This window comes from Camelus bactrianus, chromosome 32, assembly GCF_048773025.1.
Source record: "Camelus bactrianus isolate YW-2024 breed Bactrian camel chromosome 32, ASM4877302v1, whole genome shotgun sequence".
Lineage (NCBI taxonomy): Eukaryota > Metazoa > Chordata > Mammalia > Artiodactyla > Camelidae > Camelus > Camelus bactrianus.
Window position 1 is genome coordinate 10635901 of NC_133570.1, and position 16532 is coordinate 10652432.

A 16532-nucleotide genomic window follows, 5' to 3' on the forward strand; every position below is an offset into this window, starting at 1 on the left:
TACCTAACTTGGTTAAGCAGTACCTGGGTCCAGATAGGATGATCTCATTGTCAGGGAAACAGAGTTGGTCTGACCTGCAGAAGCTCCTGCTGCTGCGGCCGCCAATCCAGGGAGAGTGTTAAAGCCAACTCAGAATGGCTTTGAAAGATGAGTCCTGTCCAGTCGAGTCTGAACAGACATCCAGCCATTAAAAACTCCCAGCTGGATCATTCTCCCTTATTAAAGGCAACGCGTGGACAGACAGGAGTCCAATCTGTTCTTTCTTTTTCTTCAGCCCCTCCTCCCCACCCTGTTCCCTGTGTCTAGAAAACACACACACACACATACACACACACACACACACACACACACACACACACACTCGCTGCCAAATTCAGGGCTAGAGTACCTGAAATATACTAAGATATAAAGGAAAGCCCCACCTCAAAACAGTTATCTTCCCAATCTTTCCTTGAAATTCCCCCACGAGCAATACATTCTTTTGTGACAAGCATTCGCTGGTGATCTGATGATCGCGTTTTAAATAATATTCAAGAATTCCACAGGCTGGAGTAACTGGAATCACTACGTCGCTATGGGAGCTTCCTCTGGCCTGTAAATTATTCACGTTATCCAGCGTGTCAGTTTGCTAGGGTGGCCGCAGTAGAGCTTAACCAATAGAAATTTTTCTCCCCGTTCTGGAGACTGGAAGTCCACATTCAAGGTCTCCACTCTGTACCTGTCTATGTCCTAATCTCTTCTTAAAAATGGAGAGACACGAGTCATACTGGATTAGGGCCCACCTTAACGACCTCATTTAACCTAAGTTCCCTCCTGGAAGGTACTGTCATCTCCAAACACAGTCGCATTCTGAGATACTGGGGTTAGAACTTCAACATCTGGACTTGGTGGGGGAGACACAATTCAGCCATAACACCCTGGACACTGAGCTGTCCAGCATCCACATCTCAATGGGTGGGTGCTGGCTGACTCTGTTCCTTGATATCCCAGGGAGAAAATGGAACGTCATAGTGTGCCTGGCAACACTGGGGCACTCCATAGTGGCCACCTGTTGGGCCAGCTCCTGGACCAGGCCTTTACCCCACTTATAAGGAAGAAAGTGCCACTCCCTCATGCCAATCTGGCTGAGAATGCCACCCTTGGGTTCCCTGTTCCATTACTCACCTAACCTCGGACCAGTGTCTTCTAGGAGTAACAGGGTGGGTAGATCAAGAAGAAAAATAAATTTTTTTGTGGTAAAATATATATAACATAAAATGTATCATTTTAACCATTTTTAGCCTCCACTCTCCTTTTCTTCAACTTGATTTTATTTCATGATTCCCACAGCTCTTCTCTGTGCCACTAGGTTTTGGTCATGATCCCCTCAAGTCCCTCCCTAACTGCTAATCTGGGGGATTAGAGATTGGGGTATTGATTCTGTCCTCCCAGGAAGCCCCAGGACCCCGATGCAGGTTGATCCATTGTTTCCCCTCCTGGGGGTGATACAAAACAGGCAACTGGGGGGACAACGTTGGTTGAATCCCAAGAGTTTTTCTAATGTACTTATCCCAAAACAAAGGCAGACAGCTCCTACATTTGCCCAGCAAAGAAATAAGATTAGTTTCTCTCAGCTGAAAACAAAACTATAATCCTGTACAAGTAAGCAACCAAACACTTATGGAATGGCTATAGAACACGATATTAAAATGACTTTATTTCCCGGAGTTGGACCAACACCCCCACATCCTAAATTAAGGTTCTGCATCACCCACACAGGGATGATTACACTGGATTGGCAGGCATTAGGCCATCTCACATCTCTGGACTACAAACATGAGGTTGAGGTTTGAAGGAGCTGGAGTGAGGATTTTGTGACGGACAGTTGTTGAAGGGCTCTGCTCCCCAACACCCCACCACAGAGGAAAGGAGGTATGTCCTCTCATCTCAAGACAAGTGGAGGAGGCCTCATAGAGCTTGATGTAGGCCTCCTGGAGTCTGGTGAACTCGCGGCATGGTGTTGGACCCTCAACAGAAGTCCAGCAAGACAAGAGGCCATGTCTGGAGCTCTCCATGCCAGGGAGCAGAGTGAAGAGAGGACTTCATTGAGAGCAAGCTGCCCCTCCACAGGCAGGGAGGGTCAAACGAATGAGTTTCCTGGACACCAATATGGTTCCCATAGAAGGGAGCTGTCTGGCATCATTTTAAAAGGTATCCTGCCCAGGAGAACCGCTCAGAGACATGAAGGGACCCACGTGAGTCTAGGAGGTTAGCAGCAGAGAGAGCACTGCAGTCAGAGACCCCAGTGGGAGGCACTCCTGGGAACCCATAAATGAGTCAGCTTTGACGCCCACTCTGCCCAGAGGATAGCAATCTCCAACTGCAACTGTACCAGTTGCAGGAGAGCTTCCTCAAGGCTGCCACACCCCCACCCCAATTTCTCCTTTCCACCCACCCACTCTCCTCCAACCTCACGGGGACCAAAACTGCAGCCTGCAACAGAGGGTAAGCTAGCTCCTTCAAAGGGAGAAGGAGGAAAGGTTTAAATCAGATAAGAGATGGGCCTTTGTAGTTACTAAAAGGAGCCTGCCCTTGTAACTGCATGGCTCCCCAAAGCTACAGACCTGGGAGGAATTTCTTCCAAGACCAGGAAAGGACAGTTCCAGAGGCAGTGGACTTCCTTCCTCTTTATACCCTGTCAAGTCAAAACCACCCAACGAACTCATTACACTCATCACGTGCACTTTGCAAAGCCCCGGGACTCGAAACTATAAAGACTTACAGTCTTGCCTCGAGGAAATCTTTATATAACCCTTTATTTATTATGTGGGAGTCTGTTTCTCTTGGACAGGTGCCTGCGTAAAGAAGGGATCAGGGGCTTGCTGGAAGAAGAAAGCCCACACATAAAGGATAATCTAGACTCTGGGAAGGTGACAAAGACAGTGACGTGGTTTTAGAATCACCCTCAAGTCTCCCCATAGAAACAAAGAGAATAGCTGGGAGAGTGTCGAGGATGCTGCTGGTGCCCCCAAGCCGAATACGGGGCCGATACACCCACTCCACCACACACACTGAGGGATCACAACTGCCCTCTTCTCTGGAGACTTATTTTCAGTCCAACGGGATCCCCTGGTCCAGGAGGTGACATCGCTCAGAAGGCAGCCCGCACCCGATGGCTGACTGACACGGGGGTAGAAAGGAGACCCCCTCACTTAAGGGAGGACTACTCTGTGGTGCAAGCTACACCCCAGAACAAGCTGGCTGTTCATCAGGTTGACGCTTCTCCCCAGCTTTGGCTCCGTCTTTACTCAGCTCCTGTCTCTGCTCTCCCTCTCCTGCTTCCCTCCCTCCTTTTCTTCTGAGGACTCGCCAGAGTCCTCACCTCAAGCTCTGCCTCTAGGGAAGCTGACCCAAAAGAAAGAGCCAAGCCGGAAACTCACAGACAAGACCTACAATGAACGAGGTAACAAGTGTCCCCACAAACCCCAAAAGATGAGTGGGTGGGGACAAACCCTCGGCAGCTACTGGCCCCAAGTGGTGTCAGCGTCTTTGTAAGATGAAACAGAGGGAAGGGAAAGGGTCCTCCTGAAACCCCCCCCTAAACCTACTGATGCTCACAGAGAAGCAAAGCAAGCCCACCTGAGAACATCAGTGAAGACTCGAATCTGCAGATTCCAGCTCACAAGCAAGCACACAGGGACCAGCATGTGATAAGGAAGGTCTGAGTGCTGGTCTCAGATCTAGCAGAGAAAGCTCTCTTCCAGGGCAAAGGCCAGACAGAACTGAGGAGAAACTGCTGAGAGTAGGATCCAAACAGGGCAGGGACAGCAGTGACAAAGGAAGAAGAATGCACAGACACAATGCAGAAGAGGGACAGCAGAGAAAGACCAGCTGGAAGTGTGAAGCCATGTATTCAATCATGTAGTGAGAACAACTGAAGATGGTGCTCTAGAAACCGGAAGCTGGAGAAGCTCTCCTAGCCTGACTTTTCCACGTAAAAATAGGAAAATTCATTTCACTTAAGCAAGAAACAACAAAGTAACCCTGTCAAATACCATTCAAAATGAAAAAAAATAGAAAATTTACAGACAAGGAAAACATGCCAGAAACATAAGTCCCCCCAGAAAGAGAAGGAAAAACAAGAAAATTACAAGCTGATATTGGAAAGGAGCCAAAAGGAATTAAGAAAGTAATTGCTATGGAATATTCATATAATACAAGTCCCTTAAAAAGAAATCCAAAGCAATGAAACAGAAAAAAAAAAAACCCTAAGAACCATAATTCAAGAAAATCAAGACAAAATAACCAACAGTGAAATATATCCAAGAAACATTATAGGAATAACAACAACAACAAAAAACCAATTATACTTTGGGCACCAGGCCAAAAAGATCAAGTCACTATAAGGTGAATAAAATCAGGTTGCCATTAGGCATTTTTAACATCAGCACATTATGCTAGAAAAAATGAAGAAGCCATATTTAGGATCCTCAAGGAAAGAAAATGTGGGCCAAGAACTTCTAAACTGACCTTCAAACAAAATTAAATTTTAAAAGTAATTCCAACAAATTCAAAGTAAATTAAAATAAATGAATCTCAATATGCATTCACTTAGTATTATAAACACACAGAAAAGAATTCTTCCAAGTAACTTTAAAATATAAAATCTGACTAGATACCCCTCATAGGGTCTACCTCAGGAATAAAAAAGGACTGCAGAAATATATATATACACACTCACAAGAACTGAAAACAAAACTTGTACATGAATGTTCATAGCAACATTATATATAATAGCCAAAATGTAGGAACAACCCAAGTGTCCCATAATGAATGAATGAATGAACGAACAAACAGGGTATATGCATGCAGTGGAATATGATTCAGCCATAAAAATGAATGCAGTACAGATACAGGCTCTGACGTAGATGAACTTGAAACTGTTATGCCAAGGGACAGAGAAGCCAGACAAAAGACCACATGTGTTTGATGCTATTTATATGAAATGTCCAGAATAGGCAACTCCATAGAGGCAGAAAGTGAATTATGAAGGTTGGAAAAGAAACCAAAAACCTGAGTGTGTGCTTGATGTGGGTGCACACAGAAAAAAGTCTTCAAGAATCTGTTAAGATTACTAGCAGCAAGCATGTTTAGGCAGTGGAAAGAAAAGTGGCTAGGATTTTTCACTATTTACCTTAATAACATTTTCTAACTTAAGAGTATTTTAAAGAGCATTAGGACTTTATAATAAAAATACATTTTAAACAAAAGCCCTCAAGCAAATTGGTGATACGTACTACAAATGTTAAAACTGTGCTTGAGACAAATTAATAGAGCTGTTTGTGCATATGGTTGTTTGTCTCATTATTATATAATATGGGAAATTTTTAAACTACCAAGGTCCAATAATAAGGCACTGGTTAAATTAATTATGCAACATACATATATTGGAATGCTATTATGCATTAAAATGCATTAAATGCATTAAAACTCATGTTTTCCAAAACCATTTAAGTGAATAGAAACTGTCTATGATACATTTTTAAAGTGAGAAAAAAACCTAACTCTAAAAAGTATTGTATATGAAATCCAAAATTTTGTTTAAAATATTTGTGTGTTTGCACATGCATTACATACAATCAATATATCTGCATGCATCAAAACAGGTCGGAAAAAATGTTAAAGAGGTTACCCCTGAGTTACAAAATTATGGGTAATTTTTATTTTTATTCCTTCAGTCACTTCATAATTATTGTGTACAAGTGTTTTCTGTATTTCCCTTTGTATAAATATGTTTTATTTTTGTAATTAGAAAAGAGCAATAAATGTTCATTTTAAAAAACTAAAAAAGGATCTCTAGAAATGAAAAAGAACACCAGCTTCCTCTCACTCCCCTAAATCTGAATAGAGGTTTGCACTTAACCTGAGCACATGAGTTCTGATCACTGCAGGAGTCTTAAGGGAACAGAGACCAACTGGGGACCTAAGCTTTGCTTCTGCTCAGAACCAGAACCATGTGACCACTCACCATCACCCCTTGTGGCCATCTTCCAAATGTATCAAACCCCCTCGCTTCTCTCTCCTTTCCTACCTGGTTCTCCGCTTTTCTACACAAGTCTGAATTTTCCACACTAATACTCAGGGTCACATCCCTAGGTTGGACATCGGTAGTTTTTGCGAACCTGCATCCATCCACTCTTCTCCTAGCAAAGGATCCAGAATTGTCTTTGGGGATTACCACCGTTCTGTTCTCATCCAGTGTGTTACAGGTTGGGCTCCATCCCTAGCCCAGGGTCAGAACATATGGCCCAGGTTCAGTCCAACCAGTACACTAAATGTTAAATCCCTCTGGTCAAAATGACTGGTTCAGGGACCATCATGTGAGCTGATGAGAGCCCATGAGATGCAACAAGAATTTTGCTGGGAATGCTGGGGTGAAGACTGTCATACTTTTCCTGTTGTGAGTAAACATGAAAGGAAGTACATATTCCTAGGAACTGCTAGCAGTCATGCTGACCACAAAGGGAAAACTTGCCCATGAATGGGATCAATTCAAAGAACATCGAGCACAGAGATGGAGAGGGAGAAACAATGCACCCTGAAATCACTTAGGCTCCTGGATCCAGGTGTACCCTGATCAACGCCTGGACTTTTCAGTTACTTGAGCCAGTGAAGTCCCTTCTTTGCTTAAGCCAGTTTCAGTTGTGTTTTTTCTCTGACTTCCAACCAAAACCACCAACTAACATACCTGGCTTCTTCTAAGTGTCTGAAGAAAGGGCACCATGCAGTCACATGTATTAAATGGCTTAAACAGAAACCCAGAATCTGAAGACCTGCATTTGAATCCTTCCTCTACTACTTACTAACTCTGTGACCCTGAGCCAAGCACTTACTCTTGCTTCAGTTTCCTCTTCTGTAAAAGGATATGAACACTTATCTCATAGACTTGTTGTGAGAATCAGATGTTAGGAATTTTGATTTTTAAGAACAATGGGAAGCCTTTGACAGACATTAGTGAGGAGAGTTCTTCAGTCTGTTTTGAAAAAATCACTTTGGCTATAGTATAGAGAGAACAGGTTGGAGGAGGGCAAGAGTGAAAGCAGAGAGATCTGTTAGGAGGGGGCTTTAGAAGTCCAGGCCGATGATGGTGGCTTGCACCAGGACAAGATTTACCTTATGTCAACTACCAAATGACAGTTGTCAAAATGGCTATCACACAGACCAGCTCTGACTTTCTGCCATGTTATCTTAACATAAATTAATTTCATGCTTAAATAAATTCTGCCTCACCCTAAGCAATAACATGACATCTCGAGGATGATTTACAAGAGATATATACATGATATATTACACATCATATATGTGATAAGTTACATATCATATTTATTACATATCATATGTCATAATATTTCTAGTCTACATTAAAATAAGTACATAACTATTGTGAAGGAAAAGTCGGGCTGGTCTAACAAGATAACTCATAGGTCTAGGAATGTGAAGGAGAGGCTGGACTGGGCTAACAAGATAACTCACAAATCTAAGTATTGGAATACTGATTGATCTGAGTTCTGCTAGACTAACTTGTAAATCTAGGTTAATTAGTGTTGGTTTGCTGCTCATGTTTTTTTTGCTAGCCAGCTGGATTTTCAAAGATACATATTTGGCTTTAGAATGTTGGTTTGCTGCCTCCCCGCCTCCACTTTTGTGATGATAATGCTGCTAAAGCTGTTCCATGCCTATTGGCCTAATACCCCAAGCTTGTACTTTACCCTATAAAACCTCATGCGCACGTCTTGGATGTGCTCAGAGCTTCGGAGCAGAAGCCCCTCTGAGCCCGCCGGCGTAATACATCTGAGTACTCCAACCCTCCAAGTGGTGCTTGTTTCTTGACTGGCCTGTCGTTTCCGTAACACTATAAACTTTTAAAATGGTTATGTACAAATCACTGAAACCCAATTCAAACACTACCAGGAGGAGACAATAAACCACCCAAAAGGATTGTGGGAGGTACAGGGGACAGAAAGAAGTATTTCTTCTAGTTATTCAGAGAAAAAGTGCTACTTGGCATCAAGTAGGGTAATTTAAGAAGGCTAGTAGAGAAGTATTTACCTGTAGATGGACCTTACTTTAAGAGAGAACCCAATTAAAAAAAAAAAAAAAAAAAAAAAAACCTCAGCTGAGTAGAGAAATTAGAGGGTGATTATTTAAATGACATTCTTTCTTTTACAAAATGGCTCACCACGGAGACCCTTTAAACTGAGAGCTCCCCTACCAAATAAGTGCCTAGTACAATCATTAACTACTTGACAGAGAAGCTGGGGGCAGCTGGGGAGGAAAGAAAGGGTAGAGAGGAATCTTAAAGCCAAGCCCCAGCCCATTTAAGACCAATCTGAAATGAAGATTTCAGAAAGTCTGAAAGTATAATTTAAGTGAATGGGCTAAGTAGGCTTCCATGAATAACTCTTCCACTTAGACAGTGTTCCTCAAGAACACCCCACTCTGTTGCCATTAAAAAGTGTGTTTTAGGAGAATATTTAATGACATTGGAAACATCTCAAAAGCAGGTGGCAAATCAGCATGTACAGCATGATTCCAATTTCAGATTTAAAAAAGAAATTCTATACATGGGTGGGAAAAAAAAACTAAAAGTCTACATTAAAATGTTAACAGTACTTATATTTAGATGTTGGGTTAGATGGATGGTATATATTTTCTCCTTTATTCTTGTATGAATTTACCCAAGTTTCTGATAATTTTTTAATCAGAGAAGGACAATTAAAGGGTTTTTTTTAATAAGAATTCACTGATGATCTATTATAAATTGGACCAATTCCTTATTGACTAAAAAACTAAAATAGGAAATTTTTTACTAGAAGGGCCAAATCTCTTATTTCAAATATGATGCTATAGTGATAGTTAACATTTGTAATCACTTATTACGTGTCAGGCACTGGGCGCAGCACCTTATATAATCATGTCATTCACAATGCCTCCTCACAATCACTCTATGAGATGCGTGTTTTCACACACATCCCCCTCCCCAATTCAATTCTCCAGACAAAGAATCTGGGGCTCAGAGCAAAGATATAACCTATTCAAGGTCACTAGCTGGCAGGTGACAGAGAATCCAGGTCTCCTTATTTCTAATTCAGGGCTTTCGCCTCCATAGTGTTGGGTTTCCACAGATGCCCTAGTTTATGGGCTGAAAATTTCCCATAATTACCCCATAAATAAGCCATCGAATTTATTTATTCCTTGCATTTAACTTATTATTTAGCATTTAAAGGATACATTACATTGAGAAAGAATCATCAATCTTTCACATAATGCTCTGGTTAATAACTTGGTAATTATAATCCACAGTCACAAAGCTGAACATGCCTGTCGTTTCCATGGTGCCAAATCACCTTTTAAAGAAGAGAACTCATCAATTATCTCCAACCTGCTCATATGGTGAATTTACACCCTCTCAGAGTACTAGCACTTACCCTCATCACTGGAGAGTTCAATAGTAATTGCAGAGCCCCTAAACCTAAGGATTTAAAGGTCAAGTACCTATAATCCCCTTTAACATATCAGAATATCATCTGGCCATTCATCAATGCTAACAGAACTCCTATTAGAAAACATTCACTCTGTGTGTTCCAAGACCTCAGCTAGCTCCTTTGTGTATGGGAAGAATAGTAGAACACAATGTTTATCAATTCTATCAATCTTACCAGACCCAACATCTCTTTGTATCAGTTAGTTTCTGGTGCATAACAATCTCAAAATCTCAATAACTTACAAGGGGAAAAAAAACTTATTTTTTTAACTCATGAATCTGTGGTTGGCTGTGGTTCTGCTGAGCTCAGTGAGCTTGGCTCCAGGCTTCAGGTTGGGTTCAGTCTGTTTCAAGGGTCTTCCCATTCTCCATAGAGTGGTAGAGGCACATTTTTCTCAAAGCAAATGTCAGAAGAATAAGAAGATGAGTGAAAACACATGATGCCTTTTGAGGACTGGCATATTTCCATTACTGTCCAAAGCAAATCTCACGGCTAAGCCCCAAAATCAGTGAGGCACACAAATATTCTCCACCTACTCTAGTGAGAAGTACTACAAAGTCACACGGCAAAAGGAGTTGATGTGTAATTCCTTTATAGGAAAGAACGAAGACTTGGGAGCAACAATTCATTCTACCCACTTTTTTATAACAAATTTATTGTAATGTGCCCTTTACTATCCCAAAATGAAATTCAGAGATATTGTAATCTTCATATGTGTATAATTTTCAGAAATCAACTTCATATGTAAATGCTAGAAGACATAGTGAGGTAGTCTGATGTTAGCACATAAACAAAGAGCTGCCGTGTGCATAACAGATAAAATGCAAGCTAATTCAGTGGCGTAATTTTGGCCCCTCAGATACCTTGCCATTGGTAATGTGATCTTTCTGAAATTGTATACAACTATGGATAAAGTTCTTAGCAAAATAAACCACAACCATTCCTTGATGCACACTGCAAGCTGCATTCCTAGAAAAAAACAGAATATGCTAACACCATGTAAAATATACTCTATGTGTAAAACAAGCTCAGATGATAATAAATGAGTTTTTCACCTACAAGAAGGTCTGGCAGGACACTGGAAAGTCAAGCAGAACACAAGACAGATCTTTCCCACACATCACTGAGTATCTAGCTCGCGTGGTCCCCTAAAGCAAATCATGCCAATGTCATGATTTTGTAACTCCCCATCACCATAACTACGAAATCATCCCCAAAAATTTCTGGAAAGAGTCCTAGGGGGCAGTATCACCCCTGTGAGACCACTGGCATTGTATTAGAGCTAAATCTTTGACATTCCACAGTCTGATTCTGAATCCAGACACTGAATCCTACTTACTAGTTGTGTGACTTTGGACAAATTATTGAACTACTTTGAATCTGCCTTATTCATAATGTTGCTTTAAGGATTAAATGAGAGCATGTAGATGGCAAAGCATTTAGCACAAAGCTTGCACACAAAACGTATGCAACAAAAGTCAGAGCCTAATGTTGTACTATTAAATTTACTTATTCACATTTCACAGATGAGGAAACTGGGGCTGGAATGAGATGTCTTTGGGTGTCATTCCTCCTCCTCTCCCTGCTGTCTTCTAGTCTGAAGATGGGCAATCATTAATGTTCTGCTGAGGGTCAGTTTCAGGAGAACGGTAAGGCTGGAGAGGTTGTGGGATTGGCATGTGAGTCCATGAGTGGAGGATCTGGATTCAAATTCTAGGCTAGGATGTGTAGTGGTTTTACTCTGAAAAAAGCACTTCCTTTCACATCCACATCAAGTCACCACTTGGCACCCTCAAGAGTGGTGACAGTGCAGAATGACCCAACAGTGGTCCAAAGGAGGGTATGGTCTTCAGTGGTAATGTCAGGAGAGGTTTTAGAGAGCGGGTATCAAAGAAAGACTCTGGATTCAGGTGCCAGAGTTCAAACACTAGCTCTACCACTTACCATTCATGCATCCATATGACCCTGGGTAAAAAAAAAAAAAACAAAAAAAAACTCCCTTGTGCCTCAGTTTCCTAATCTGTAAGGGGGGCAACACTAGTACATACCTCACAGGGTTGCTGTGAAGACTAAGTGAATTAATATATGTAAAGTATTTAGAAAGGGTTGGCTTATAATAATTTCTAACTAATTGTGCACCATTGCACAACTGATGTCCACTCCTAGGTTCAGGGCAGTCATACAGAGCCTGACCCATGGTGGATGACAGAGTGGTGAAAGGAAGAGATGAATGGTTGGACAAGGGTTGGAAGTAACTGTGAATTTTGGGAATGAGATTTTCAGCTTCTGACTTGGCATCTGGACAGCTGCAGTAGAGTATTTATGCTTATTGGCCAGGTCTCAACCAGCAGACCGTATGGTCTTTCAAAAACACAAAACAAACAGGGGTGGGTCAAGTTGTGCTCACAGCAGTTAACAATCTAAATGAACTAAAACCATCGGCATCAATCTTATACAGACTTGCTCTAACAAGTATGAAGTTTTTTTTATCCATTCTTATCAACATTCACAGAGGAGAAAGAAGGAGGAGAAAGAAGGAGGAAGTATGGATGAGAAAAAGAATGAGACAACAGGAAAAAGGAAAGCAGACAGAAGCAGAGAGCCTCGTCCAGTGCCTGACACATAGCAGGCCCTCCATCACTGTCTGTTGAACGAGTGGACAGCTGGATGGACAGACGGACGGATGGATGGATGCGTGGATGGATGGATGCCTCATCTTCCTTTCTGCCCCCATTTCAAACTTCAAACCAAGTTGGAAGATTTCCAGAGATGAAGTGATCATCCCTGTTCATTTTTTAAAGTCAACAGCTTCCTTAGGAGGAGATAATGAAAATACTGTGTTTTCCCGTGTTAGACAAATCATAAATATTTCAGATTCTGGTGAAAACTCTGCTTACTAGCTATATGACTGCAGTGAGTTGATTTGATTCTGAGCCTCATTTTTCTCATAGGACCTCTAAGAATCCACACAGCACAGACGTCATATAATATTACAAACAATATGTGCATGAGTATAGGCTCCTGTTTACGCACTATAGCCAGTGCCTAATTTGTTAGTGTTGCTCATTCCAATCCTCTTATCATTATTATTATGCAGAATGTTGTTATATATTGATGACTCTTTACTTCTACATAGTACTCAAGCATTTGTAAAGCACCGTAATGCCATGGCTACCATTAAACATTTATGTGCTCTTTCACAGGTCCTCACCACTCAGTGAGTAGATATCTCTAACCCTGTATCAGTCATATATTCCCCCAGTGATGCTGAGTAACAAGCAAGCACAAAAAAACCCCAGAGCATTTAGCAATAAACATTTATGTGGGGTTTCGCTGACTCGGGAGAGGCTCATCTGATTTTGCTGCCTCACTCGAGTGCTCGTGGGTAACTGTAGGTTATCTACACAGCTCTGCGGATCTTGGCTAGACTCACTGACATGTCTGAGGTTTGGCTGGATGTTGGCTTATTTAGGATGGCCTCTGCTGGGATGCCTGGAACAACCTGGCTCCTCTACATGGGCCTCTCATCCTCTAGCAGGCTAGCCTGGAAATTTTCATACTGCAATTGTATGAAAACTTTTGCAGACTTCTGTCTGCAATGCCTCTAGCATTCCCTTGGCCAAAGCAAGTCACAAGGCCAACAGAGATTATTTAAACAGTGGGTTGGGGGGAGGGTATAGCTCAGTAGTAGAGTGCATGCCTAGCACGTGCAAGGTTCTGGGTTTAATCCCCAGTACCTTCATTAAAAAAATAAATGAATGAATGAATTACCTCCTCCCTCCAAAAAAAAATTTTTTTAATCTCATAAAAAAAAATAAAGGATGGGTAAATACACTCTACCTCTTTTATGAGAAGAATTAAAAAGGCTGTGAGTACAGGAAGGTTGTTATCATTTGACTTGTCTCCCTAAAATTCACATGTTCATATAATTCCCAGTATAATTCATATAACTCCCAGTATCTCAGAATGTGACATTATTTGGAGATAAGGTCTTCACAGAGGTAATCAAGCTAAAATGAGGTCTTTATGGTAGGCCCTACTCCACTATGACTAGCATTCCTATAAGAACGAGAAACTGGGACACAGACAAGCACATAGGGAAGACAGTGTGCCATCTACAAGTCAAGGAGAGAGAGGCCTGGAACTGATTCTTCCTTACAGCCCTCAGAAGGAACCGACCCTGCCAACACCTTGATCTGGGACTTCTAGCCTCCAGAGCTGTAAGATTACAAATTCCTGTTAAGCCACTCAGTTTGTGGTACTTTGTTAAGGCAGTCCTAGCAAACTAACACAAGGGGTAAAGAATTAAGGCACTAATGCCATCAGTCTTCAGTACCCTATTTCAAAGTGGGGAAACTGAGGCTCAGAGAGTCCAGTTAATGTACCATCTAAGAGGCATCAGAGTTGTGAGTGGAACCCAGAGCTTCTTTATCAGACATCCTTGCACCTGCCATGAAGGCACTTCAGTTCCCAGTCCTTTGTCTTTCCCTAGGTGGCTTCCAACAGGGAGCCACTGGCACATGCAGGACACTGTTCATGCCCAACTAGGCAACTCTGTGCATGTTGTTTCAAAGTCTCTGTTTTATAGCCCTTAATGATCTAGTAATTGTGTTTATGGCTTTCCAATGAAGTGTGCAGAGCTCTGATAGCCGTCACCGGTTTCTTGAGGGCCTTTTTTTTTTTAAATCTGAGACTGTACAAAGCTTCTCATAGATTAAAAGAAAAAAGGATATGTGAGGCAAAGAGGAGAAAATTCGGGTCAAATGCTTTTCGGAATGGTTTTCAGCTAACCACTCTACATACTTGAGCCACCAACTACATTTGTATTGAACATACTCAATTATTTGGGATAACTCTGAAACCCCTGGAATGATTTCCTTGGACAGAATAAAAGGAAAGGAAAAAACTGGGTCATTAACTCAGATCAGTCAGGGTTCTCCAGACAAACAGAACCAACAGTAGATAGATAGATAGATAGATAGATAGATAGATAGATAGATAGATAGATAGATATGAGATTTATTATAGTTTTTGGCTCATGTGATTATGGAAGCAGAGAAGTCTAACATCTGCAAGTTGGAGACCCAGGAAGGCCAGTGGTGTAGTTCAAAGGCCCCAGAGCCAGAGAGCTGATGGCACAGATTCTAGTCCAGGTCCAAAGGCCTGAGAACTAGGAGCGCCAAGGACAGAAGACCGATGGCCCAGCTCAAATAGTCAGAGTTAATTCAACCTTCCTCTATCTTTTTATTCTGTTCAAGCCCTCAACAGGTTGGGTGAGGCCCATCCAAACTGGGAAGGGCCATCTGCTTTACTTAGTTCATCCATTCAAAAGCTAATCTCCTCCAGAAGCACCCCCCACAGACAAAATCAGAAATAATATTTAACCAGCGACCTGGGCATCCCATGACCCAGCCACGCTGACACACAAAACTAACCATCACAACGCATTCACAAATATTTACTGACTACCTGCTATGCGCCAAGCATTGTTACAGGTCTTAGAATACAGGCAGGAGTGAGGTACAATCCACACACAAAAGAAGCTTAACTGCCTCATTCAGTGTTCACTCATCAAATACTGATTATGAGCATCTACTGAGATGAACGAGACAGGTATGGTCCCTGCACTCACGGGGTTTACAGGTGAGCTGGTGAGAAAGGTACTGGATAACTCACGGCACAATTAAGCAATGACAATTGTGACAAGTGCTGCAAAGGAGAAGCTGAAGTTGTTAGTGACTGCATAACAGGAAGATCCGATCTATTCATTTTGCTGGGGGTGGGCTAGGGTTGGGGGAGAGGGATGGCTAAGGAAAGACTATCCTTAGGAAATGAGGTTTGAGCTGAGATCTGATGGATCAGTAGAGATTATTCAGGAAAAGACAGAGGAAACTTCCTTCTGAGGAGAGAAGAAGCCACCCTGACATCCACGAGCTGGCCTGGTACTTACTATGAGCTTGGCCTCCGTGTTCCTATGAGCTGATCTGCTGGCACTCACAGCTAGTGCTTGGTGTTCTCCTGTTGAAAATAAACAATTGCACAGAACATCAGTATCAGACGAGGCCACTGTGAAACCACAATGGAGCAAGACAATGGACACAGACCAAACATGAACACTGTCCAAACCACAAATATGACCAAAATTCCCCTCCCCTGATATGAGGGGCTGCTGCTTCTTTAACAATTTACCAAGTGAATTTCTGCCACTTCCTGCCAGTATCCAGTCCCGAGCAGAGCCCTAGCTCCTTAAACCCTACCCAAATCATCCAACCTAAGTCCAAATCCCATACTAAGTCCTTTCTGATACCCTCTAACTGAGATACCCCACACCTCCCATAGTGCAGTTCCCCTCTCACTGCAATGAATATTAATCTCAACTTGTACAACTGCAAGTTTTATTCCTGGTGGTCTTTAGTTGAAGGGCACTTTGACACTCGGTAAAGGCTGTTAAGAGATCTGAGAAATCCAAACCATGCACCAAAAACACTTCTAAATTTAAAGAGGCAAAAAAAAGTTTATTATTTGGATGTTTAATTAATATTTATCATAGCTAATCTATTAGTTTTATGGTAAATTTAAGATGGAATTGTTTTCATGTGCCGGATATACACTTTCACAGTACATTGAGAACCTTTTATAATTAATGTATCTAGTATATCTTTATTTAGATCTGAAGCATAGTTTATTACCTTAAATCATTATGAAGGCTTAGAATTCTCATAGTTCTGCTTCAGGCAATCTCTAGTTGTCACTTTTCTTCAAGTTTTAACCTGTGTTACTAATGATTTAGAGGAATCCATAGTGACCTTGGCCTTTAGCACCTTGACCTTAACTTGACCAAACCAGAACTCATTAATCACTTCTAAAAACGAGACTGTCTGGCAATTTAGAAGAATTTATCCAATTTTTTAATGTGCTTAACCTTTGGCCCATCAATTATAGTCTACAAAATTTATCCTATAAATTCACTGGCACAAAAATCCAAAGATACACAAAGTCATCCATTGT

General features: G+C 41.7%; 1 long non-coding RNA gene across 1 annotated transcript in view; it reads right to left on the minus strand.

Annotated features, from left to right (window-relative positions):
* Nucleotides 1-15647, minus strand: part of LOC141575809 (uncharacterized) — a 164741-nt gene extending 149094 nt beyond the window's left edge. The window contains exon 1 of the long non-coding RNA XR_012503685.1: nt 15475-15647. This is a non-coding gene — a long non-coding RNA (uncharacterized LOC141575809). The remainder of the gene's footprint in view (nt 1-15474) is intronic.
* Nucleotides 15648-16532: the final 885 nt, after the last annotated feature.